This window comes from Anas platyrhynchos, chromosome 2 (genome assembly GCF_047663525.1).
Source record: "Anas platyrhynchos isolate ZD024472 breed Pekin duck chromosome 2, IASCAAS_PekinDuck_T2T, whole genome shotgun sequence".
In the NCBI taxonomy this organism is placed as follows: Eukaryota; Metazoa; Chordata; class Aves; order Anseriformes; family Anatidae; genus Anas; species Anas platyrhynchos.
The window spans coordinates 5,422,696-5,450,624 of NC_092588.1; the positions used below are offsets into that span (position 1 = coordinate 5,422,696).

A 27,929-nucleotide genomic window follows, 5' to 3' on the forward strand; every position below is an offset into this window, starting at 1 on the left:
CAGGAAGACCAGAGTAAGGGGAGAAAAGATTTGACAACCTCAGTATGCTGTGAATGTCACTAATGCTGAATGAGGGGTGAAGTGAAAAAAAGGACAAAAAATGAATTGAATGATTTGTATTCAAACTGCTTTTGGCAAAGGAGGAGAGGTAAAGGGTTACTAAAGCAGAAAATAACCCCATGGCAAACTAGGAAAATGGCCTTTGAAACTCCATTCCAAGTAGACAATGACCACAGCAAGGCTGCATTCATCAAGGCCAGGGAAAAGGCTGTTTCCACTAAGAGAGAGATAAGAGGAGCTAAGGGATGAGGTTTAGCTATGTGCAGAGATAAAGTTTCTGTCAAATGAAACTGCCAAAGTACAGACTAAATGTAAGGACCTAGATGTTTTCATTTAAGTTTAAGATCTTGCTAGATCAAAGTTTCTGTTGCAGGCAGAATAATGATTAAATTCATAGTGATCAAAAAAAAGAAGTGACCATAGGTCAACTTTTTAGGAGGATGCTGGCCATAATTTAGCAGAAACTCTGGAGCTGACCATGCTGTGTGTTTTCTCTGATAATAATCTAATATAAAGTAGTGAATATAAAAACAAACAAACAAAAAACACTTCCTTAATCTATTTTATAATTTTATTTTTTTCCCCAAAAATATCCTTGGAAGGGAGGCTGGAAACAAGATTTCAATAAATGCTGTCAACCCGTCTTTGTAATTAAAAGCAGTAAACAAACAACAACACAGAAATCCCACTATAATCAACACAACCTTTTCATATATATATATATATTTCCTATCAGTTTAGATTTGTGAGGAGCAAGTGTTAAGAAAAGAAAAATATTAGCTTTCAGAAAACATAGTCTAGAGGTTATGGAGCATACAAGGTGAGGATCTTGTAATTAGTCAACATAAGTGTTCCATATCTCAGCAAAATAAGATACTTTGATATCTATACTTCTTTCAAAGCAACTGAAACTGGACTGTGTGTTGTAGAAGGAAAACTAAAATTTAAAGTGATGGTGGTGGGGCTGTAAAGAATTCCAGGTAATGATCTAATGATCTGGGTTACAGACAGAGCCAAGATGACCTCCCCAAATAAAATTCCTCTGGCTGAAATGTCTACATGAAAGACCCATAATGATTCTTTGAATGCATTTGCAGGCAAGACATTATTGCAGTATTAAGTCCCTAAAGACTGAGCCAAGAACTGAGAGTGCAACTCAAGAATGGTGTAAGAGCTCTTTTATTATAGCCTGTGTACACTGACTGGCACAAACTCTCTCAGATGGATTGTATTCAAAGCTGCCACAGGCATAGTCATGCCAGAACAAGGCCCATTTTACAATTTAGCTGTGGCCAGAGACTGATCTATACTGAACAGTTTTCTCTGCAGTTGGCAGTGTTAAATGCTCAGTCACTACTCTGAACCAGCAAGCTTTTGTCAGAGATGATCAGGACAATCATGTTTTTGTAATGGGAGTGTGTTTACAATCACTTTGTTTTTCTTATCTCTGACTAGTGCTGTGTTGTATTGATAGTGGTGTGAGGAAAACCTCTACTGACTTGTGAAGAATGCAGAAAGATGTCATGGGACAAAGTCACTCGGTTGTGTATGTGGAGCAAATTAGCTCAGCAAAGATAAGTCCCAGCAAAGATGCTAGTGGTGGCTCTGCAGGCATCACATACCAGGTATTTGCAAAATCAGCCCTCTGGGTTACAAACATTTTCATGAAAGCATACATAGGCTTCCATTTCTATGCAACTGAACGTTTATGAACTCCACTCAAGCTCATCAACTCTGGGAGGACTAACACGTCTCCCATCTCATCAAATTGTATTTGCATTGACACTAGTGTATTTGGGGGACTGTATTGAGCAAAGATGCTCCGCAGCAGATGGTCTTTTCCCACAGAACCCTCAATAACATTTTGGTAGACTTGTGCTCTCAGCCCAAGGTCCCAGAAAATGGAAGCTTTTCTTATCTATTGTAAGAAAGATGAAAATCCTTGCACTTGCTCACATTGAGGTCTTCACAGGGCAGATGTCGATCTTTCTGAAAAGACTCTGGAAAGCAGAAACAGTTATGGATATTTTTGAAGTCAGAACGGGCAAAAAAGTCAGCTTGGGGAAGATATTGTGACATTGCTGTAAAAAGATTAAATTCTGATTTTACATCCAAAAGTTTTCATCTTAGAATGAAGCTAAGATTTCTAAAGGAAATGTAAAAAAATCACCTTATATTAATATTATCCACTAAATCTTTATGGAAGTTTTGAAACTTCAATTTAAAATTTCTTGATTTTTGTCTTTGTTTCATCCCTGGCAGCCTTCTATGCCACACACCTCTGCAACACTACTGCTGTAGGCTTGTGTTGTCTCAAAAACATTTGTATTTGTGTGCATTTTCTCTCTGCAAAAGATTACTAAAATGTAGATAGAGATTGAATGCACTTACTGAAGTAGAGGTGCAAATTAATAACTGAAGTAACCTAAGAAGCCAATTACATTAACTCAGCTTTGTCACAAAAGACAGACAGGGATACTGATCATTACTTTACTGATGGGAACACTGAGAGCATGAAGAATGATGGTCATTGCTTCAGACTCTGCTGTGATATAAGCAGAGAATCTATCACATGAGATATTGGCAAAAAGAGACAAAAGTAAACTTCTTTTGTTTCTTTATCTTTTTGTGGCTGGAAGGTGGCTTCAACTTCTATCTTACTAACTTCAGAATATCCTGAGCCCTCTTCTCCACCTTCTCTTAAATTTTTTTCTTGTACCTGCTTGTATATGAAAGATTATTTATGGCTTTAATCCACTTGGTATGTGGTTGCTGTGGTTTGCTCAAGACAATATCCTGTGGTTTTTGCTAGCTTCCACTTTGGATACCTCCCTGTGTTCATTGTGGTGTCTTTATTTTCATATCTGCTGATGAAATATGTTGTCTTTGAAGGTCTCTTAGGGAGTTTTCTGTGCCCTCCCCCTCATCTCACTTTTTACTGATGTTTTATATTCCCAATGAGATTTGAGAACCAAAGACTTCTAGTTGTCTCTGTTAATTTATTGTTTCTCATTCCTGAGCATCCTAACAGTGCCATATGCCATATTAGCAATTTACTGAGACCCTGGCTTTAAAAGTGAATTTTGCAAATTTGCATGACTGTTTGGTTATGTACTCATCTATCCAACAAGGAGGTGAAAAATGTTTTTATTTATTTGTTTTTTTTTTTTAAAGCAAGATGATACTGATTATCAGTTTTGTTCTTTTGTGGTGCCTGAAGCCTTAGTATTGTAGTAGTATGTAGCTTAGGATTGTAGTACTATGTAGCTTTCCAGGGATGATCTGTCTCACAGGCCATATTTTGCAATAGGGATGTATTTGCCATTTGATTGGGTTGATGAGAAGAGATTAAATTTTCATTTTGTTTCAAAATAAAAATATTTTATCTTGGTTCTTTTGTATGTTTCTATCTAGTTTTATAGCAGTACTTCAATAATTACTGTTTGACTTTGCTGGCTTACATTAAAAAATTATCATTACCTCTCCTATCTATTCATATTCAATTCTAATGAGCTTGCATCCCCATTGGAGGGTTTTTCTTCTCCCGAGTGGGTAAGTGCCACTGAGCATGTGGTAAGAATTCTTGTTGCTAGTGCCCTGCTGCAGAGATTTTTGGCATGCCCCAAAAGTCCAGGTCAGGTAGGACTCTTCCATTACACTGCAACAGAGCAAACAGTTTAGCAGAAGAGGGGAGGGAAGGGAGGAAAGGAAGAGAGGAAGGCAGGGAGGGAAGGAAGGAAGGAACTATGGCCTTTTTTTTTTTTTTTTTTTTTTTTTTTTTTTTTTTTTTTTTTTTTTATGTTTACAATCTCTGCTTACTTTGGACCAGATCATGAGATCATGCTTGGGCTCACAACTTCAGTAGCTATAGTAATTACTGTGGTATGTTACATATCTCTGACAGATTTTTGGGACAGACTTAACCACTTAAAATGCTTTTCCCAAATTGTTCAAAGATAGTTTTAAGACATGGAGGAAACTCCATATGCCAATATTGGTACAACCTAGCAGGAGATACCATGACGTTACTGCAGCATTGCAAAATATATAATCTAAATACTAAATATACTACATTGTGAGGTTCAACTTTGTTTAGTTCCCCATTTTTTCCTTTCTTTTCCACAAATGAAACCCCTCACATCTCTAGGAGGAACTCCATCTCATTCACGCTATTCACACTATGAATAGCTATTGCTATTTCAGGAACTTTATACTTGAACAAAAACAATTTAGAACTATACAGACAGGCAATAAAAATAGAAATCAAGACTTATTATTTGCTGTGCCACTGGCAGTCAGCCTTTGCTTCCCCCTTTTCTTTCTACAGGCATCTGTCTAGGCCATTCATCTCATGGGGTCTGCCAGGCTTGCTAAGCCTTGTTAACTCTCCAAGTCTGTTGCTCTTTCCTCAGGAGCACTGCCACTAAGCAGCTAGCAAAAATTAAGCTCTTCACTTTGTACACTATTTGAGAGCCAGATTTTGGAGGGCCACACAACCATAAATTCTGGCTGAAGCTGGTGGGAGAGTTTTAGCTGCCCTGTACACCTGAGAAACTCAGTCTTCTTTCAGTTCCAAGATTTGCTGTCGAATTAAACATAGTGCTGTCTGAAGGCATTGCTGTCTGAAGGCATTGCCCAAATACAATCCTAAGTGAAAGAAGTTAGAAAAGAGGGGAAAAAAATCTTTTTTTTTTTTTTTTTTTTCCACTGGTTTCCATTACTCATGTTAAGCAATACATTGGTAACTAGCAGATTTATTGATTCTTTCTTTTGCCTAGTTCAGGCTTTCATATAGAAAAGGGAAGATGTTTCAAAAGACACATCATATGGTTCTGAAAGCATGAAAAGTGGCAGAGAGTCTGTGCAAAAGCAGAAGTGGAACTCAATGAGCTAATTAAAACAAAACAAAACAAAACAAAAACAAACAAACAAACAAAAAAAGACAATTTTAAACAGTTGATGTAAAGTTGCCTTTTATGTCCACTTCAGAAACTTGACCTGTTGTTCAAAATCCTTGCTACAGCTATTTTCATGAGGGAATCTTGTTTTCTTCTTTAAGGGAGAAACACGTAAGATGAAACTATAGGTATTTTAAAATTCCTTTTAAATCAGCTTTCAGCTGGTAAGAACCTGGTCCTGAAGGCACTTCAGTAAATTATCATCAATCTAGAAAGCACAGAATTCAACTGCCATAGCACAAAGAACTGCAATCACAGTTGCTGTTGATAATATTGGAAAGAGACTTTTATTTTACAACTGCATAAAAAAAATCAATTTTACTTTCTTTCAAGAGATCTCAATCATTTGGTCCAAGGTTGGATGGTCATCATTATTTGGACAGAAAGACATGACTAGTTTTATACTTTTAACTGCTTTGAAATAATGTAATTGAACAAAACAAAAACAAATGAACAAAAAAACAGTTTTGTTTTGTCAATTGAGATTTTAAAAAGCAAATCAGAAAACACATTAGGATATATAAAGATTGTGCTGGAAGTTACTGAGAATAAAGTGCATTTCTACTTGAGATAGTATGTGAAGAACCGATGCCTTATCTCCAAAATGGTGTTTCAGACTTCAAATGAATGCAAAGAAGGATGATGACTCTTTGTGTGCTGGAAGAGGTCTCCTCTGAAGAAAGGCTATGAAGTTTAATAATATGAAACAAACAAACAAAATATTTAATAGTGTAGAGGAACTAGATCAAGAGCTTTCTCCGTATTTGAACATTTGGACAAAAGAACAGTTAATTAAACTAGGTAGTGAGAAGTTCAAACTCAACCAAGAGAGCTGTTATTTCCCACACAATTTGTGATTAAGCTGTACAAACTCCCGAGAGCGACAGTGAAAGAGAATTAGAAAGGGATTAGATGTTTGTACATGGATAACAAGAGACTCAGTGGTGCCGGTGGTATATCTTTTGGAGTGGATCATAAATCCTGTGCTTTGGCACCTGGAAGGCTGATGGAGATCGAGTGAGATGGATCAATTTTTTTTTCCCTGTAGTGTGTCATTCTTTGGAACCTGTAATACCAGGGAGAAGTAACATACTGTAACAAATGGACTTCTTCTCCAATCCAGAATGGTAATTTGGGATATCAGGCAAAAGCATCTTATGCTTTCAGCTAGGAGTTCAAATATGATTCAGCAAATGATGTGAATTAGATATGCACTTGAAATTAAAGACTTGTCTAAGTGTATTCTATAGGAATATATTTGCTGTCAAGAAAATGTTCCTGTTCATAAAATGTTACAGAAAAAGCTGTACAAATGAAGTCAGCATGAATTCAAAGTTTTTTTTTTTTCCACTTAGTATTTTAAAGGTTTTTATCCAGTGTATATTCAGCCCTGATACGTTTAGAGAGTACTGCAAGCTGGTCTCAAGTTTCTTCTGCTTAGCAAAATGTTGTCACTGCTGCAATGTTCTTTCTATCACAACTTCTTGGCTCTATCCTTAATTCTTTCTTTATTTATTTTTTTTATTGCAATGGTTTGCAAATCTAGGAGCTATGTTCAGAACAGGTCTGTGTAACAAAACCATATGTCTGTATATGCAAAGCAAAATTTTCAATTGACCTATAAATATTTGTGGCTCTTTCAGTCAGGAAAAAAACAAACAAACAAACAAACAAAAAGCAGTACCTACAATTCATATCCTGGTAACCTAATCTAAGCAGTTTTTTTGTGTGTGTGTGTTTCTAGATTACTATCATTAATCTTGCCGACCCACCTCTAATTCTATGTGCGTTGTCTTTATGAAAATATCAATGATCACTCTGAGAGCTCAGATTTCCAATTAACCTAGCTGGCACCTTGTCAGCTTGGTATTGTCTGGATTCTGTGGGGCGGTAAAGAACAGCTCTAAGCACTGTGCTTGGTTGATGTCTGTGTTTTCAGAGAGAAAGTTTTTTTTGTTTTCCTGTTCAAACAACATTTATTGCAACATAGTTACATGTTGAATTATGTTGTAATATGTTGATCGTGTTGTAATATGATCATATCATGATCAACATATCATACGTTGTAATATGTTGAACATGTTCCCTTTCTAATGGACTCATAAAGGGAATGGTGACAGTGTTATTTCAGCCTCTTCTAATATCTAAATCCATCTAAGTAATTCAATAAAAACCATAGCTACAGTGAATCATAATTAAGTTTATGAAGGAAGACACAGCTACTCCATGTAAAAATATGAGGAGGACCCCTATTTATCATATTCTCCAGACACATTCCCTGTTCACTGTTAACATAACTGCAAATAACACCTTACTCATACTGAGCAAATAGTGCAATTGTATCTTGAGAAAGTTAAAGCCAGAAGATACCCTTGCACTGTTTACTACAGCTGTTAAGGTTCACCTCGTTAGCGTGTGCTTAGTTCTAAGTCTAGCTTGACATAACATCCTGATCTCCAAATTGGAGAGATATGGATTGATGGGTGGACCATGCAGTGGATAAGGAATTGGCTTGAAGGTCACATCCAGAGAGTGTTGGTCATTGGTTCCATGTCCAGGTAGAGGCTGGTGATGACTGGTGTCCTTCTGGGATCTGTCTTAGGACCAGTGTTATTGAATGTATTTTATCAATTACATAGAAAGTGGGATGGAGTATACTCTCAGCAAATTTGCAGACAACATCAAGCTGAGTGGTGCAGTTGATACACCAGAAGGAAGGAATGCTGTCCGAACGGAGCTGGACAAGCTTGAAAAGTGTGCCCATGAGAACCTAATGAAGTTCAACAAGTCCAAGTGCAAGGTGTCACACCTGGGTTGGGGCAACCCCAGATGGGAGTACAGACTGGGGGGAGAACTGATGGAGAGCAGCCCTGCTGAGAAGGACTTGGGGGTTCTGGTGGGCAAAAAGCTTGACACAAGCCTGCAGTATGCACCTCCAGCCCAGAAAGCCAACTGCATCCTGGGCTGCACCACCAGAGGGGTGGGCAGCAGGGGAGGGAGGTGGTTGTCCCCCTCTGCTCTGCCTTCGTGAGGCCCCACCTGGAGTGCTGCATCCAGTTCTGGGACCCCCAGCACAAGACAGGTGTGGATCTATTAGGGCAGGTCCAGAGTTGGGCCTCTAAGACGCTCAGAGGACTGGAGCACCTCTCCTATGAAGGAAGGCTGAGAGGCGACTTTGGGCAGACCTCATTGCAGCGTATCAATATGTAAAGGGAACTTATAGAAAAGATGGAGAACATTTTTTTACTTGGGCAAATAATGATAGGACAAAGAGCAATGACTTTAAACTAAAAGAGGGGAGACTGAGGATAGGTGTTAAGAAATTTGTCATTTAGAGGGTGGTGAGGCACTGGCACAGGTTGGGTGGCCTCTCTGCCCATGGCTGGGGGTGGGGGGAGGGTGAAGGAGGGTTTAACTAGATGTTCTTTAAGGTCCCTTTCAACCCAAGCTGTTCTATGATTCTATGCTTCTATGATCTTCCAGTTTAGATGACAAGGATGTTTAAAGCAGCTGATCAAATTTGTTCAACTAGACCACACCAATTCCTCTGTGCACCCAGTTAATCATTTAAAAAATGATTAAAACATTTAAAAGACCAAACATTATGAAAAGTTTTGAAATGGGGGAGGCTGATGTGAGTTTGATATTCAACCATCTATATTTATATCTATTTACTTAAGTAAGACTTCCTTGGTATATAGGACTTCATATGCCACCCAGTTTCTTTGTCTCTTTTGTGTAGTTAAACTTTCAAAGTGCACTGTGTTCTTGAACAGCTTCTGAATGCCTGCTTGCTTTTGGGGTTAGAGGAGGTGAACACTAGTCAAACAAAATTTTTATACCAAAATAATTGGATCAATTCCCTTTAGTTTGTCTTATCAGAATCCGTTCAGCTTGGTGAAATTCTACCTTTCAAAGAATAATAGTCCACAAAAGACTTTTTTTTTTTTTTTTTTTTTAAACCACTGAGGTTAAATAAATAATCAAAGGAATGAGAAATACTGCAATACACTCTAGCATTATGCAATCAGTGTGACTGATGTGATTTATAAGTCTTTTACAGCTCCTTTTGCTGCCAAAGGGACTCTTCCATGAAAAACATTCTGCAGAGTAGGAGAGATGATCTTTTAGGTATGTCTTATTTTTATGACGTGCATCAATGTAGTTTCACTAATTTTATAGAAAAAGCCCACTAGTCACAAACATCTTCCTTTTGCTTCCCCCCATCCTTGTTTTCTACTGGGATTCACTGCTTGGGGACCATGCCCTCCTTTTTTTCTCTGAACTACTGAGCCAGCAGCCCAGCATTGTATGCCTGTAAGGAACACAAGTATTTCCTTGCTATATGCTTAATATTTAATATGTAACATTCAGCTCTGTGTTAAAATGTTCAATAGACTATATATTATTCAATAAGGAAAACTTAGCATGTTAAATAAGCAGGAATTTAAGAACCATTTTTATCAATGGGCCTGATTACCTAACATTTCCTTGCTTTATTATAGGTTCATTACTACTTTTAATTCTTTCATTATTTGATTAAGTTGAAAGTGAAGCAGCTTTCCATCCAGGACACTTCTAGCATTGACCTCCTTTCTTCTAGATAAGTACAAATGTGTAGTTAGTACCTAGTCTGAGTGTGTAATGCATGTAAAATTAATAGATGGGCAAAATCTGCTTGAGTGTTACAAAATTAGGACAAATGAATGTACTGGGTTATTTATTTATTTATTTCCTCTATATTGTTTAGAGACAGAGATTTAGAGACATTTTTGCAGAGTCTTCTTTTATTAAAGAGGGCAGAGGATTCATACTTGCTGGGACATGTGGATTACTTATGCATTCTCAGCTCCTATTGTTATTTATGTCACAATAACAACAGAAGTCCACATAAGGCTGATGTGCTCTGCATGAACACACTAAGAGTAAGGCATTTTCAATGACCCATGGAGCTCACAACCATCTGAGTCTAGAGAAAGGCCAGAGAACAGCAGCATAGATTTTCTGTGCTTTATTTATTGACCAGAGATTTAAGCATTAAAAATAAAATAAAATAAATAAATGGGAGGCAATTTTTTCAATACATTTGCTTGCCTTGCTCCCATTTATTTGAATGTGAATTAAGTGCCAAAACTGTCTGTTTGTGACAGCTAAAAAATTATGCCTTAAAGGCATTTTTTTTTTTTTTTAGCAGTACCATCAACTCATTTGATGGTTATATATAATGGTATTAACCTTCCCATCCCCAAAGCAGAACCTAGAGCTGCTATGGTATGATTGCTCAAGAAGTAGGAGGGCTGACTGTTAGCACTTACCCTATTTTCCTGCAGCAGCAGAAATTCAATCTAACAAATCCCCTCTGAGATCTGAGGAAGATGACAATGTCTAGTGGTATCAAGACACAAGTTTTTTTCCCCTCTCTTCAATCCATGAGAAACCTTATCAGGTTTGCCTTGGCAAAACCAGTGTTCTCAGATAGACAGAAATTATCTTGTAATTTCCAACCTAAATGTATTTCTGAACATTTTCTATCCAACTGATCTTGTACTAGTATCATGCTTTAAGTTAGCTAACTCTTCCACTATCTTGACATTCATCCTTTAGAAGCTTGAGTAACCATTTTTTCCCTTATCTGTTGTACTCCTATGCCAAGTCAAGCTTTCTGTTCCTGTTTCCATTTAAGTTCATTTCTTTTTGAAAACAGATACCTAGAAATGTAAATAAATTCCATCCAAGGAATTACAACTGTATGTGTAATTTCTTACTTGTACTAAAACAATTTCAGAAAACCTTGCCATGTAGGCATGCACAGAGCTTGGCAAACACCATGAGTTTGTGTTGGCTATGGCCTTGCTGTGAGGTGCTTGCTCATGGGTCTGAGCTCATGTCCACACAGAGGAAGAGCCATGGAGATAAGCAAAGATGAGGTGTTGTTTATTGGATGTGCTTTAAGAAAGGACATACAAGGCCACAAAGGAAATACATTGGCCTTGAAGACACAAATTGTTGTTTACTTCCTGTTTAAGGGACACAGTTTTATCCTTGTGAGCATATGATTTTGTATCCCGTCATGGAGAGGTCGTTTGGAGGCACTCTGTTTCTCCACATGAGCATGTTGCAATAAGATCTCTACAGAATTCATATTAAAAAAAAAAAAAAAAAAAAAAAAAAAAGGATGAGATTGTATTGAGTGCCCAGGTGCTGGCAGGGGCTGCCCCATGCTGGACATGGCCCCATGGCAGGGCAGATCTGAGCCCAGCACCAATCTGGCGGTGACTTGGGGAAACCAGATTTCTGAAAGGGCAGAGCGGGCACAAGCCAAGGAGGAGGCCCAGGGCGAGGGAGAAGCAGCAGAGGGCCCAGGCCCCAGGAGGAGGAGGGCAGGAGGGACTTCAGGCCTGCAGCAGAGACTTTTCCCTGCCAAGGTCAACACACCACAGAGATACCTAGTTCTAATAAGGCTTCTCAGAATGATTTCCAAAGGATGGTGAGTATCACTTTTGTTTTACCAAGGGAGAAATACCCATTGCAGGGTCAGTTGAAGTGTCCCTTTCACCCCACCTGAAGGTTTACCATTCTGATGCTGCATTTATCCTCAATTGCCAGATGGCTGAGAGAAGGATCTTGGCTCTCCTGGCTGGCCCAGAAGAGACAGGAAACAGCAAAGTTGTTATCTGGGTTTGTGCAGGCTGTTTAAAGCCAAGTCTGAGCTGGAGACCATGTAACATAGATACATGCGGCTGTACACAAGTTACTAAGTCCTTCTGAGAGCCCTTGAGATATATTAGCTCAGGCTTTGAGCCACACTAATGCAGCTGTATGTCTGTGCCTATACACTCAGCCAGCAGAGACCGGCTACTTTTGTTTTTTTTTTTTTTTTCTCCCTGCATAAATCCACAGGATGTATTCTCAGAGACGCCGGACTAAGGTTTGCCAGAAGAAAAAAAATCCTGGCTCAAAGAATAGCAGATTTTTATTTTACTTTTTTCAGCATTTAGAAGAAAGCAGTTTCTCAAAACATCTAGGTGCAATCCGCATAGCACTAAATGTGTGTGAGATACTGCGGTGCCTGTATTTGCATTTATGCTGAGAGAGCAGTGCTGCACCAAGAGGTGTGTTTGTAAACAGTACTGGCACATCCTTCTGAACTACAGCAGTCTTATAGGTTTCTGGTGGTGAGAAAAGACATGTTAAGGATGTGCAAAGTGATGAATGTTAAGGATGAGTTAAGCATGATTGGTTCATCCCAGGTGTGATTTGGAGCTTTCTCTGAGGCCATGGTTGACTTTTTAAAATGAGTATTTATCTTAGCTGTCCTGCAATGAGGGTGGATTGTCTCAAGTCTTTATGGGCTGCCTGCTTCTGGTAGCACAGGGGAGATAAACCTTTGGATATGCCTAAAACACGCTTACAGTTTCTGGTGTGCATGTGACTTTTGCCTCTACTAAAAGCCATCAACATCTGGGAGTAATAAAAAAAATCATCTTTTACTCTCAAATGTAGAAAACTGAAGTGTATGAAGTAGTAGGAGATGGGGATGCATCACTGCATGTCAGTGTTTGCTGAGGTAGAGGAACTGTGGCTTCAGGCTGGAATGAGGAAGCGCAAAGTGAGATGGGTGCCAAGTCTCATGTTTACTGTGTAAACACTTATTCCTAGGCATTTTGGTGGCTGTAACTCAAATGCACTTTCAGTATCAGTATGCATATGAGGGTGTGAAGGATCCTTCTGGTTTGGTCCACAGGAAGGCTCCTGATGTCTATAGAGTTATTGCCGTGAGTTATTTTCCATCAGCTGCAGGAAGCACGTAAGCAACAGTCTTTCAGCCTGGAAATCTGAATGAGATTTTTCTTTTCATGAAGTTTCCACCTTTGGTTCTCAAGGAATACTTAAGAGAAAAAAAGTAATGCTATGTAATTATGGTCATTGTTGTAGATATTTAAAGATAAAATAATTTTAATTATAGAATGAAAAAATAAATATGAAATTATAGAATTAAAATTTTAAAGTAAAAATACTATTTTTATTATTTATTTATTTATTTTTGTCTGAATGATGAGTGATAAACTTGATGGTTTGTTTCTGGTCTGCCCTCTAGTGTCCAGGACACCGTATCCTTTGCGAGCTCACACTTGAGAATGTGTCCCAAGAATTTCTCTCAGTACAGGAAAGAAATACATGGAGTGCAGAAAAAATGGAAACGGAATAAAGGATGAAATGGTGGAAAAACCTTTCCAATATAATTCACAACATGAATTTAAAGAATTCAATTTATTTCACTGACTAGTCATATTAGAGAAACAGGAGAAAAAGCTACATGGGAAAACTGATCAACAGTTTTCAATCTCATCTCAGATTTCTGAGTTGCTTAAAAGATAGAGCTGACAAAATCTTTGTATATGTGCACAATAATGACAAGATTGACATTTTAAGATATCTGATTGAAATAATTATTTAGAATTAGAAGTAAGTTTGGAGTGCTTAAAAAATTGAATGATATATTAGAACTTCAAAAATACCAATTTGAAAATATTTTAGACTTTTTTTTTGTGTAAGGTATAACATAAATTTTGTCTTAATTAATTACAGAACCAGCATAGTTCTGTAAGACCTGAACTCATGTTTATGCCTGTACATAAAAAAGCACACATACAATTTGTAATATTGTGTAATACGTGATTATGAACTAAAATATATTTTCTATGTGTATGTATATATGTGTTTGTATAAATTCATATATATATGTTTACAGAATGTGTGTATATGTATGAATATATATAGATACATAAATATACGACATTAATATTTAATACATTTAATATTTAATATATTTAATTTATAATACATATTGTATATATATTTTATATTATACATACATATATATATATATGACAGTATCACATTTCAGCCTGTTTACTCTATCTGCAAAATCACTTCCAACTGCTTGTTAGGTGGCACATCATTATTCTGCATCCAGCCTGACCCTGTTTGTTCGTTATGTTGCTGCCATAGCTCAGCAGAGGATTTACTAATGTTCACCTCGAAGTGAGTAATGGCACTTTTTGTTTACAGAGTAGGACAGAACAAAAACAATTCCACTTTTTTTCTCCGTTTCCAAAAATAAAAATAATAAATAAATAAATAAATAAATAAAAAGAATGTATGTGAGACAATCTGGCCATATTAATGAGTCTGTTTCTGACTGGAAAGAGAAAGGTCCACCTTCTGGGGACTGGGATCCTGGAGGAGACTGTGCAGTTCATGGGAAGATAACCAGGGTTTGAATAAGTTTTCTCGAGGTTTATGCCATATGTAGATGGCAGGGGATGATGCTGGTGCCTAATTGAAGTATAGAGGGGATATTACCATTCCTTGTCCCATGCGGCAGGGCAAACAGGGGTGTGTTCTGTGATGGGAATTGGACAAAGCAATAGATAAGGGTTCTTCACATCTGAAGAGACAAGCTACTAGAATGGTCTTTACCGCTTTCCACCTTCATCTGTTCCTCCTTTCTCTTCAATCATGTTCTCCTATCTGGGTGTTGGAGGGGATCTGGGTCATGCAGGCTCCCCTCAAGGTGGAGGGAAATGTTTACTTTTCCCTTTGCACTGACGAGAGTGAGTCTCTCTCTCTTGCCCCATTTAATTTCAGAGCTGGGTAATGAAGCCAGTGCTATTGCTGTGTTTGTGACTGGAGAAAAAGGGGAAATAAAATGAATGTGATGTAATGCTCTGATAAATTCAGTGATTATCTTTAGTGTTCTGTAGTTTTCTTTCTTATTGGTTTGACATACACCTGCTGTGCCAATCTGTTCGCCAGAATGACTGTCGTCACTGAGAAGTACGGATGCGGATTATCTGTCTTTCCCTTTCACAATAAGTATAAGGCAGGCTACTTGGAAGATTTGGAAACAGGGAAAGAGACTTCTGTAGTGAGCCAAGTCATAAGTGTCATTAGCATAATGCAGGAGTCTTTTATCTCAGCTCCCTGCTCAACATGGTCAGCTGTAGAGTCAGTTAAGATTGCTCATGGTTTATCCGGTCCAGTCTAGAAAACTTCCAGGGATGGAGGCTGCAGAACCTCTCTGATAGCTTTTTCCACTGCTTGATTGCCCTCATAGGGAAAAAGTTTTAATTTCTCTTATTTAATCTTGTGCCTATTTTCTCTTGTTACCACTACCAAAACCGGGGTAGTGAGGTCTGCAGAATGCTGAGGAGAAGGGTTCAAAACCTTGCCTTGATGTACAAGCTGCTCACTTATTGTTTCTGCCCAGGAGGCTGTTGGTCTTTGCTGTCAAGTCTCACATTCAGCTTAATGTCTTCCAGAACCCCCAAAGCCTTTTCTGCAAAAGTGCTCCCCAGACCATCAGCCACAGTCTCTGTAGTTTTCAGGGTTTCTTCATTCCCAGTCTCCTGTACTGCATCAGCTACTCCAAGGATACAGCAGTGTTTGCATGGGGCATGTTTTGCAGTTCTCTCATTGATCGTTTGCTGGATCTATATGTAAACAAGATGTTTTCTCCCCAGGCTGTGACGTGGTTTCCAGACGAGGACCAAACTGCAGTTCTGTTGCTGGGTGGAGAGTACTGCAGAGTGCCTCATGCTCCCACCTACAGTTTCTGCCATAGAGTTTCCTCCTTGCACTTCTGTGGTGGGGAACAGCATAACATATATTTGAAAGATGGGCCTGTAGCCAGGGCATTGGGTTTGATTTGGTCTGTGACTGTTGGTGCAGGTAGGTGTGTTTTTTTTTTTCCTTTTTTTTCTTTTTTCATGCTGGGGTGGGATAGGACAGGGGAAACAAAAACAAAAACAAAAACATTCCCACCCCCACCGCTACCAACAACAAAGAGTGCCTTTCCTTCTGTAGTCACCCCTGGACTCTGACCACGCCAAATTGTAAAAGGTGTATTGCAGCTATTCATAAGAATAACATACTGGTATCAGTAACCAGCCTATATGGTCTCAGTGTTAAAGATAGGCCTACATGGCTGGGGCATGCAGTGAGAGGGTGCTACGTTGCCATCACCCTGGATTAGCTCCATCTCCATGTCTGCTCCGTCTTTGTCCTCCCCATTGGGATAAACCAGCTGGTGGCATGTACTGTAGCTGGCGGCTGACTCTTGTTAACATGTGGTCATCAGAAGCATACTGACAGCTGAAGAGGAGGAGATGTATTCATATTGTGTACTCATGGACTTCAAGATAAATCCTGCGCTATAGCAAATCCCTGAAGCCCTGCAGTTGCTCTCTGCACCTCTGCTTTACCTTTTGCTTTAGACTTACACTAGTACTCATTCTCTCTTTAATAAATAATACAGTATAAGATAAGCAGCAAATGTCTACACAGATATTAAGATGTAGTTCTGTGATTTCTTATGCAAGGTAATATCTTTCACCTTTCTTTGAACTGACATGAACTAAAGAGCCTCATATAGCTCGAGTGTCCCCTCTTTTACACAAACCTTTAACATTCAGCTTATCTTTAAGGTGAAACACATGTGTTTTCATAACCATTGTTTGGCCTCACATGCAAGAGAGGATTTTTATTTTGTTAAGCATTAGATTGGTAAATCAGGTTAGTTTGTTTGCTGTTTAATTTTTCCAGCCACCCAGGAGACAAGTGAGAATTGGACCTTTAGCACTATATAGGCATGGTCTATGGGATTTCAGATGTAAGACTGAGATTCAGAAACTATCCTCTGAAGTGCAGGCGATTTTCTGCTTCCAGTCCTCAATTTATGTAGGCAAAAACTGTAAGGCATTTCAAGAAGTCCAGTTGCACTAAACTCCCACCTTTCTATACAAACAGTATTTTTTCTCTCTGACCAAAAAATTCCAGGTTTTACTTTGATTTTCCAGTTAAGTCTCATTCTGAAAATAATAAATAAAATAAAAAAAGGTTCACTTAAGGAATATACTGCTACATTTACACTTCCTGTGGAAGTTGTTCCAAAGCAATCTGCAATGTAGACGTGACTTAAAATTTTCTACACTGAGCTCCTTCGTCCATGATCACTACATTCCCTAATAAAGAGTCCATCCGCAGCTTTCCTGTAGCCTCCTCCCCAGAGCCTTCTCTTCTCCAGGCTGAACATCTACAACTCCCTCAGCTTGTCTTCACAGGGGGAGGTGGTCCATCTTCTGATCATCTTTTTAACCCTCCTCTGGACTCATTCTTATACTTCCATGTCCTTCTTGTGCTGGAGGTCCCAGCGCTGAACTCAGTACTCTAGGTGGGGTGTCATGAGAGCAGAGCAGAGGGGGACAATCCCCTCCCTTGACCTCCTGGCCACATTCCTTTTGATGCAGCCCAGGATACAGTTGGATTTCTGGGCTGGAAGTGTACATTGCCAACTCACGTTCAGCTTCTTGTCAACCAACACCCCCAGGTCCTTCTCCTCAGGGCTGCTTTCAGTCCATTCTTTGCCCAGCCTGTTTATGCTTGGGATTGCCCTGACCCAGATGCAGGACCTTACACTTGGACTTGTTGAACCTCATGAGGTTTGCACAGGCCCACCTCTTGAGCCTGTCAAGGTCCTTCTGAATGGCATCCCTTCCCTACAGCATATCGACTGCACCACAGAGCTTGGTGTCACTGGCAAACTTGTTGAAGGTGAACTTAATTTCACTATCCATGTCACCAACAATTATGTTAAACAGTGTCGGTCCCAGTACTGACCCCTGCAGAACATCACTCGTTACTGATCTCCACCTGGACATTGAGCTGTTGACCACAACTCTTTGAATGTAATTATCCAGCCAATTCCTTACCCACCAAATGGTCCATCCATCAAATCTATGTCTCGCCAATTTAGAGATAATAATATCATGGGGGAACGTGTCAAATACTTTGCACAAGTCCAGGTATTTTGGTGTTGGTTCTCTTCTCCTATCTACCAATACTGTATCCGCCAAAGCAACATCCTAAGTTGCTTTGCTGAGACCTGTCAGAACAGTTTATAGTTTGATCTTATTTCTTTGCAACATTGACCTTCCATTTTGATTTAAGAAAGACAGTAATGTCTCTTGCAGTTTCCATATTACTACTATTTAAATGGGCCTGGACCATATGGAGTTTTTAGCTGGCGATGACACAGTTGAGAGCCTCTGGGCAAGTGTTCAGGGAAAGCAAATAAAAGCAAATAAAGTGGATGTCATTGTGGGAGTCTAATATAAACCACCCAGCCACGGTGATGACACCGATTAATTATTCTTTAAGGAACTAACAGATACCTCTAGATCAGCTGCCTTTGTCCTTCAGGGGGACTTGAACTTGCCAGATATTAACTGGGAATATCACACAGCTGATACAAACAGGTCCAGGAGATTCCTAAAACACCTTGATGATACCTGTACCTTCTTGGTACAGGTACTAAGGGAACTGACTAAGAAACATGCCCTCTAGGTCTACTGCTTGTGAACAGAGAAGGTCTCATGGGTGAAGAGGTGATTGGTGGCCGGCTTGGACATAGTGTCCATGAAATAGTTGAGTTTAAAATCCTTGGTGATAGGAGGAAAACTGCCACCAAAACTTCAACCTTGGATATGGGGAGAGCAGATTTCAGACTTCTCAGGGACCTAAGCAACGCAAAACCTAAGTGAGTTCCCCTAGGAAACTGCTTTTGAAGGCATTGGGGTCTATCAGTGCTGGTCAGTTTTTAAGTACCACCTCCTATGAGTGCAGGGACAGGCAATTTCAGAATGTTGGAAGTCAAGCAGATGGGGCAGAATGTCAGCTTGACTGAGCAGGAATCATATTCTAAAGCTTTGGTGGAAAAAGAAAGTGTATGGCCATTGGAAACAAGGTCAGATGACATGGGAGGACTACAGAGATGCTGTTTGCCTTTGAAGGCAGAAAATTTGTGTGACTAAAGCTCAATTAGAATTGAAGTTGGCCAGTACTGTGGGGGACAATAAAAAGTGTTTTTAAAAATATGTTAACAACAAAAGGAGTACCATAGGAAACATTGGTCTATTACTTGATAAGGATGGTGACCTCACAAACAGGGACATAGACAAAGCAGAGACATTCATTGCCTTCTTTGCCTCTGTCTTCAACACCAATGATAGGATATGGGACCCCAAGTGCCCTGAGTTGGAGGACCATGACTGTGGGAATGATAAACTCCAAGTCAACCCCAAACTTGTGTGGAGTTGCATGGATGCATATAAATCTATGGAGTTTGATTCATCCCAGGGTACTCAGAGAGCTGGCTGATGTCATTGCAAGATCTCTCTTGATTATTGTTCAATGGTCTTGGGAATCTGGAGAGGTCCCAGTTAACTGGAAGCTGGTAAACATAAGCCACATAACATAACATAAAGCACATTTTCAGCTCTCAAGTACTGAACTCTACCACTGTTGCAAATGCTGTTTTGCCACTTGCTTGGGTTTTAAACAGCAGATTGCCATCCAGTGGCTGAATAACATGTTGCATGTAAGCATGTCTCGGGGTCGGCTGTTTGCTACTCAGTTCTTTTCCTACATGTCATAGAATTTTCCTCAAGCACAGTTAGCTTATATGTGCTGTGGCTTATCTAGAGACAAGTAAGGATAGTGTTTCTCTTCTACGTGGAAGGCTGCAATGTGAAGCTTATTGAATTAATATTGGACAAGTCTTTTTTTCCCCCTAAATTATTATATGCAAACTCCACGTGATAGCAAGGTACTACTAGTACTGCCTGCCAACTGGTATTTTGCATTTAAAAGATGTATATAAAAAAGAAGCTGGAAACCACTAGGGAAGAGTCTTAAACAAACAAGTCCATCTGGCTGTTTAGTAAATTAATATGTGTTTTAGGCGGGAGAGATACCAATGAGTGTTGTTAAGGTTGTCCAGCATTTCTTATAATAATGCTCTAGCTTTTATTACTTATAATTTTGCTGTGTCTTAATTGCTTGGGCTGAAACTCTCTATGCAGGGGCATCTGCCTTGCACTGAATTAATTTTGGAAAATGCTAGCCAAAATAGTTTAGCTGCTTCTGTAAATGAATCGAGGAGAAATAATCAGTTTTGCCTGCATTTGAAATGGCTCATATACTTTTCTTTGGAATACTTGCACTTATGTGCTCTTGGGAGCAGATACTACAAAGAGAAAAGAGAAGGAGAAATGTTCTTTCTTTTGTGTCCATCACTCTGAACTTCTGACCAACCTAAGCTAGCCCTTAACTGTTCGAATAAATACAGTTTTCTGGTGTTCAGCAGTAAATAAACGTAAGCAACTAAGTTCCTTTGACACATTGAGTACAGTGGATGATTTCTAGACTGCATCGAAGGCAACATTCTCTACAACTTACCTGCCTTTCTCTGGGATGCTGTGGGTTGGATCAGCTCTGAGGTAGGACACCAAGTGGAATACCCAAGGCTCCCTGCACTCTGCCGAGGCTAAATGGGGGAGGAAGTTGCCCTTGTTATTTGAAGCACGAAATTGGTGTAGGAGGTGATGAGACCTAGGAAGAGACCGAGTGCATTGGGTTTTAGGATATTTTAGATTGACTGGGTTGGGTGTTTGTGTAGGGTGTGACTGAGAGGCAATATGTGTATGTGGAGAAAAATGAGGCTATGCTTAAAATTAAAGGAAATTGGTAGTGGGTGAGCTGAGTGGGTAGAGATTGGGCATCTCTGGAGTGTGTGCTGGGAGCAGCAGGGTACAGGACTCATTCGTGATTTCAGAGAGTAGTTGATAAAGGAAGGTACCTCTGGAGAACACCTTGTCCACCCTCTATCTATCTTGATTGCCATCTTCAATCAAGTTTTGCATATCCTCAATGATGCAGACTCTATAACCTCTCTAGGCAATCTGTTCCAATGTTTAGAGACGTCAGTACAGACCTTCAGAAAGTCTCATCTGAGTGTGAGGGTCTCTGAGGAAGTCCATGCTGTGTTTTCCCATGTATCAAATAAGTGGTAATGTCAGTCCTTTTTCTCATAGAGGTGTTCAGAAAAATAGTGATCATGATTGTGTGAGGTACTACTGCAGCTCATGAAGGTGTATATAGCTTGTTCTTTCAGGCCCTTATTACTCCCCAAATCCTCTTTCCCACTCCCTCTTGGGAATGAAGCTGAACCTGGAGGATGATAGTCTCCACACCTGGGCTAAAATTTTGTTCACACCTGCATTTGGGTGCATTGGTCCAGCTTCAGCCGTGGGTGATCTAAGGAACAAATGTCCAAATTAACCTCCTGAATTTTGCAGAGGTCTCTACAAAGATGTGCTTAAATAGATATATCACTCCTTAAAGATATCCAGAATTTGTTTATCTCTCTTTCCTATAGTTCAGTATGTGTAGATGTGTTATTTTTCCAGAACTTTTTTCTTTGACACACAAAGACACTTCAGAATTTCTTTTTGTGTTCCTAATACTGTTGTAGTTCCTTCAAGTCCTATCGGTTGTTTGTGTCATCTTAAGCACTTGAAATGAGCTTAGCTTATTTACTCAGGATTTTCTATCTAGTTTCTATCTAGTCTTCAAGAGTTGTGAAGGAGATGATTGTATTCCAAGCTTTCCAATTGCCTTCCAGGTAAGGGAAACACTGGTGGGTAAGCTTTTTTTCTGATTTTTTTCTTATTTGAAACAAGACTATTGACTTAGCAGGTTGGCTGTAGCAAATAAGATGATGGACTGCAATTGAATGGCAGAATGAAATAAAATATTGAATGGGTAACAGCTGAATGAGGACTCTGTGTCTTTAGGATGTGACAAGTGTAAAGGAAAGGACTTGGAAGGGAAAGTATAAGCTTATGCCCTTGAAGATTTTCTTGGATACAGCTATTGTGAGCAAGACAGGTCTTCATGATCCTTGTATATATTATATGATACATATTTTGTGTAAAATATACACAGTGAAATGATGCAGTATACTTTATAGATCAAGAGATTATTCTCTTTCTACTGCTCTAGTTGTTCGAGCTAGTTCTCCTGTATGATATGTAAAAATGTCATGTGATTTATACACACATTTATACTGTGATACTCACTTAGAATCTCTTACATTTATTAGCTCTGACTTTCACCATCTACAACAAAATAAATATAGATACATTCTAGTTAACCATTCTGGACACACTTTATCAAATAGCAGCATGAAAGTCATCCTCTGATCCCCTATCCTGTTTTCCTTCTTCTCCCTTTACTTAAATGCTCCTTTGTTGCATAGCATGAAACTGGATTATGTGAGACTGAGTTGCCTATCATGTCAGAGGGTGTTTCAAAAATGCTATAGCAATATGGTACTTTCCTTCCAGAAAGAGTCTTGGTTTTATGAATATTCCCAGAGAGTCCAAGGGATCCAGCAGGAATCAAACCCCCAAGATTTGAAAGTGCTACCTGTTCTTGGACCAGACATTTTCTGCTTGGACCATACCTTTTTCTGAAATAATAAAAACTGAGGAGTACAAAGAGACAGTGCCATAGAAACTCTGCATCACAACCAAGAGGTAAATTCAGCTTCTCAGTTAATCAAATGAACAGCTTGTTTTTTTTCTATGCATTAACTACAGAGCTGTTGAACATCCTGCTGCTTGCCTAAAGCATGCATGTGGGCCTACCTTCTGCTCTCTAGCCGTGGTGTTGACGTGTTACACTTCCCCAAAGCAGTGTCAAAGGGTTTTGTTTAACTGATTTGTTTTAGAAGTCTGCATTAGGCTAAAATGACTTACCTCTTTAGACTGTTAAAGAAAAATTAGCTAGAGACAGGATGGAGATGCATAAACATAGGTGTCTAGTACCACCTAAGGTATCTGTAATTCCTGGCTTAAAACGATGACACAGTCTCTAGCTTTAAAAAAAAATAAAGTTCTGACTAAAATTGCTGTCATTCCTCTAGGATATGCCAAACATGTCTGTGAGATATCCTTTTTACAGAATTTTATCTACTCATATCAACATACTTTAGGCATTGTACAGGACTTAGTTCCCTAGTGTGCCGATGCAAGTCATTGCTAGACGTCCTTGCATGACTGAGGACAAATTAAATTTTTTATTTTTATTTATTTTGGTTGTAGAGAATCACGTTCACATTGTACTGCTGAAGATCTGCACAGGTGCCAGACATTGAGGTAAAAGAACCATGGGTTTTAGTGGGGTGGATTTTTCCTCTGTGTTGCAGACCAGTGCTAGCAAGAGAATTAAGGTGGTGTAACACAGCCACAGCCAGATCCTCGGTGGTGTAACAAAGCCATGCTGATCTGAAGCACCTGAAGCCAAAGGGACCAGCTAGCTTTTCTCATACATATTTTTGAACTCAGAGATGCAGCTCTCAGAAAATAGCCCTTATAAGCAGAGATGGAAAATGTATGCTTTCAAACTGATTACGTGTATCTCAGCAGTTACATTTTGCAACACACTCCCTGACTTAGCAGAAATAAGATCTGTCTGTGGTTTCAGTGATCTTTTCAGAATAACCACACATTTTGCTATCAGCTAGTTACTTAGGGGATGGGTGATTTGGATTTGCTCACAATCAATAATGCAATGAGATCTTCTCCCCTTGCACCCCAAATCAGCAGAGAAGCCCCTGGGCCATACACCAAGTACTATTTTTCAGCTTATTTTTCAGGTTCAGAATACCGTATAATTTTACATGTATACCATTTTTAACGGTTAAAACAGATAACATTTTTTTCTTTCATTTTCTGAGTGGTAGAAAAGCCCTCTGAGACAACTATTGCATATAGTCTCTGAGTGGGAATCAGAATTGCTGCCTAAATTAATATTAAAATTATTAATTAAAAACCCTATAGCAGCAATGGTGTATATAGCAATTACTTTTATAAGATATATAAAGACAGGGAAATGGAAAGCTATTCCAAGGAAGTCTGATTTAATGAATGCTGGCTGGTGTGTTTTGCTCCTCAGATGGGTGGTTCCAGGTTCTCCTATAGCAAGGAGATATATAGAAAATGCCTTTATATGAACCACATTATGAATCTTCAAATGAACATGGTTTGGAGACACTGTCTTCTAGAATACCTTGGGGAGAGGTGCTGCCAGCACATCTCCTGGAACTCCTTCTCCAGGATAATTTAATAGGAAATACTACCCAGTGCATCTTCTTGGTGCCTCAGACTCAAAGGTTAATATCCTCTGTGGCATCCAGGCTGCAAGTAAAGCCCTGACAGTGGGAAGCAAATCCCTTTAGAAAGTTTCCACCAGTGATTTTTCTTTTTCAGTAGGTTTTAGACAGGGTATCACAACGTCCTGCACACAGTACCAGCTCTGGAAAGAACTGTCATGGCATATGAATGTTACGCAGCTTTGCACTGACATTTTTGGATGGAAGTGACATTTGATTGTTGTGACCTTGCTGCATCTTGTGATGTTCCAGTGCAAAATCAGAGCCTCGTGACATGCGTATTTGATAGATAAATGGCAACTGAATGCCTTGATTTCACATGTCTCTCTCAGTTAGGACTCCACATTTCGATCCTGTGGCAGCCAATCCACCTTGGATTCTTTCCTTTCTTGTTTTCAGGTCCCTAGAGAAAGGCAAAGTTCAGCTTGTTTGCTTCATGTAATTAGGCATGAATTATTAGTGTCCTGGGCTGTGTAAGAAGGCTCCTTTCAGAGAGATTTTTTCTCAGTGTTTTCTGGTAGGATGCAGCTCTATCCCTCTAACAAGGAATTGGCTCATAAGGGGATTTCTCTATGCAAAAAAAAAAACAAAACAAAACAAAACAAAAAAAAAACAAAAAAAAAAAAAACAAAAAAAAAAAAACACCTTTACAAAAGATGGTAATAAAATCCTTCTTTTAAGCCCTGTTTTAAAGAAAGAGGATTGACCTTCCTTTTAAAAGAAGAAAGTTCAAACTTGCATCAGAACAGGAACTTTGAAAATTACTCCCCTCTGCTTTGCTGTTTTTTCCCCTTCCTAACAGAAATGCAGAGCAGCCCCGAAAATAAAACCCTGGCCTCGCAGAAGCTGGTGTTCGACCTTCACAGGGCAGCCAGCTTTTCACCCAGGAGCGTGCAGGGACTTTATTTCCATGCAAACATTTTAGAGACATTGCTGCATGTTTTCCCCGAGCTCCGAAGAGTGAGCGACCTCCATCCTCCCTCTGGAAGGGCTTTGGGGTGACCCCCCGCTCCCTGTGCCCGTCCACCCAGGGCCCTTCGGTGGGTGCCGAGGAGGAGATCTGGGTGCTGGGGCAGCTGTTGCGCCGAGCAGCTCCGCGCCGCCGAGTTGGGTAACCATAGCAACAGCATCACCGCCAGCATCCTCCTCCTCCTCCTCACTCGCTCTCCTCCTCCTCAGCATCATCAGGAGCAGCAGCAGCAGCAGCCCTGGCAGGAGCCAGAGCCCGGCAGCCGAGGCTGCAGCCAGCCGCCTGCCGTCCCCTACCTGCACCGTCACCCCGCCACAGCACCGGCAGCGGCCCCGCTGCTCCCCAACGGGGGCAGGAATAGGGGAGAGGGAGCTGAGGGAGGTGCACTGCAGAGGGATCCCAGACAACCCAGGTAAGAGCCACGGGGCTGCTCGCAAAGTCCCCGTGATCGCTGTGGTGTGTGCCTGGCGTGTGTTTGCGTGCGAGTGTTTGTTGCTAGTTTTTCCGGCTCTCCCCTTCCAACAGCAGGGTGATGACAATTCAAGGCAAGCATGTTTTCTGGCTCGTGGTTCCCGTCTCTGCCATACTGTCCCTCTCCGTCTCCTCCATCCTGATGTATAAGGAATAATAAATCATATTTTAAGAGGTTGTTTGAAAACGGGGTGATTGGGGAACCTGATGTGGTAAGAGTGCCGAACGGCTGTGCTTCCGAAATAAAAGTGGGCAGCAGCAGCACAGCAAAGGTTGACATGGTAATTAATAACCCTTTAAAAAAAAAATTTCATGCGACAACGCACTTCTGTCTCTGCCCACTCCACAAATAAATCTCTCTCATCATATCCAGCAGAGAGCTGTAAACCAGAGAGGTGTATGAATAGCCAAGACTAGCAACCTCACCGTAGTCCAGAACTGGCACATTTACCTTAAGTGCTTCAAAGCCAGACTAAGTCATTGCAATAACAATGCAATCATATCTCTAAATATATATATATGCACACATATATATTTGCAGAAATATCTCTTAAACCTTACACTTTCTAAGCAGAAGAAAAAATGTATCTTCTTAAAGACGTGGGTGTGATGGCCAAGCAGTAAGTGATGCTCACTTCATCTGTGTATGAGAAAGCACGTATTGAATGCATTTTAAAAGGTAGGAATAATAGGTCTAATCCAAAGGTATACAGGGACAGTCCTTTTCATTTTAAAAACAGAAGGGATCCAAAGCTGTGGAGTGTCCTTGTGCAGGCAAATATCTGTGGATGAGTGTGTACATGTCTGGAGAGCGTGAAGGGGGAGAGAATAAGAAGCAACTTTAAGCCAAGCTGTAAGTGTTTGCTATGTAATGACTGCAGAGAGCTCTTTTCACTTCCGTGTAACTAGTATTATATGTATATATTTCTTATTATTACTATGATATATATATATATATATTTTTTTTTTTCCTTTGGTCAGCTGTAAAGAGAATGAGAGCTGCTGCTGCTGTCTCTGTCTCCTTCTCTAACCCCCCTGCTCTCCCTGTCTGGTGTCCTTATCTTCCCCTGTCCTCCCCAAATAATCCTTGTCTGCATGGCTGGAAGTGCCCCTAGCTTTAATGATGATAACCATTTTAACAGAAGGCTTTTGAGCATATGATACAGTCATAACTTTACTTCCTATTTATACTGTAGGGACAGTCTGGATATGACCCAATGCCAAGCCACACATTCAAGGGGCATCTCTGTCTTTTATGTGAAACCTGATTTGAAAATCACAGGGCTTTTTTTTTTTTTTTTTTTTTTTTTTGTCCCAGTCCTGTGTTTTGCTACTTGCTTGCAGATCCCCCTAAATCAGCTGGAGCTGGGAGATAACCTGTGATTTCCCAAAGAGGTATAGAACAGAAAAAACACAGAATTAGGCCCACCTTTTCTATCTGATCATAAACATCTTCCTCCTGCAAGCTACAGGAGAGCAAGGAATTTGTGTAGGCAGGACCTTATGCCTGGTTCTTATGCAGAAATGTTGTAAAAATCACCTGGGACCAATGTCCCATTGCAAGTAAAGTCGATGGGATGAGGGACAGAAAAAGAAAACAGAAGCAAGTTTTTGGAATCAGTGCTATGATTTGCAAAATAATTTCCTTAAGAACCTGACCTTATCATCACTACAGGTCTGCAAAGGGCCATTTGACCCTTGTTAATAACGGTGCTCATGGACATGAAGTTTAACCGAAGGGGATGATTTTGGATCCTTGTGCTATTTAAACAGAGGCACTGTAAGACTACAGTCATCAGGACATTGGACTAATCTAGTCACGTTACAGGGTATTTCTGTACGAGATTTGGTGTCTGCTTCAAATCAGAGAATGTTTCAATTTTGAAACTTCTTCTGGGTAATAACAGGGAATAAAAATACCTATGAAATTGACTCTAAAAAGAGCACAAACCTCATCATGTTTTGGGCATGAAGACATCAGAGACAGGATTAAAATGCTGTTTATACATGTTGCAGAGATCTAAAGTGCACCTCAGTATGGCATGGAGCCGTGATCATCTCTCACAAGCACAAGCAAATGACTGAAGGTCAAAGGGCTTATGTAGTGTTACACTGCAAAACTTCTCCTAGAAATGGCTCTGGAAAAGGCAGGAGATGTACATTTTTTCATAAACACTGTTTTGTTATAAAACTCCTCTGTAGAAAAAGCACTGTGAAGTGCTGTGTGTTTTTGGAAAGTCAGGGCATTGTATCTGATATCAACGTAAACAGCAAAGATTTTTCCCACCTCAAATAACCAATTTTTATTGATTAGTGCCCCTCACCTCTACACCTCTTCCCTTTGTTTAAAATGGAAAGCTTAAGAGGGATTATTTTAATTTGTATTTTTTTT

The 27,929-nt window shown here is 39.8% G+C and overlaps 1 protein-coding gene across 3 annotated transcripts in view; it reads left to right on the plus strand.

Moving 5' to 3' along the window:
- Nucleotides 1–27,929, plus strand: part of FAM135B (family with sequence similarity 135 member B) — a 261,734-nt gene that overhangs the window by 34,669 nt on the left and 199,136 nt on the right. For 2 of the 3 annotated variants that reach the window (XM_072034281.1, XM_072034285.1), the window contains exon 1: nucleotides 25,195–25,478. The exons of the other annotated variant lie outside the window; for it this stretch is intronic. The gene's annotated coding sequence lies outside the window, so the exon portion shown is untranslated. Of the gene's footprint in view, nucleotides 1–25,194; nucleotides 25,479–27,929 lie in introns of those variants that run through there. 3 annotated transcript variants of the gene reach the window in all.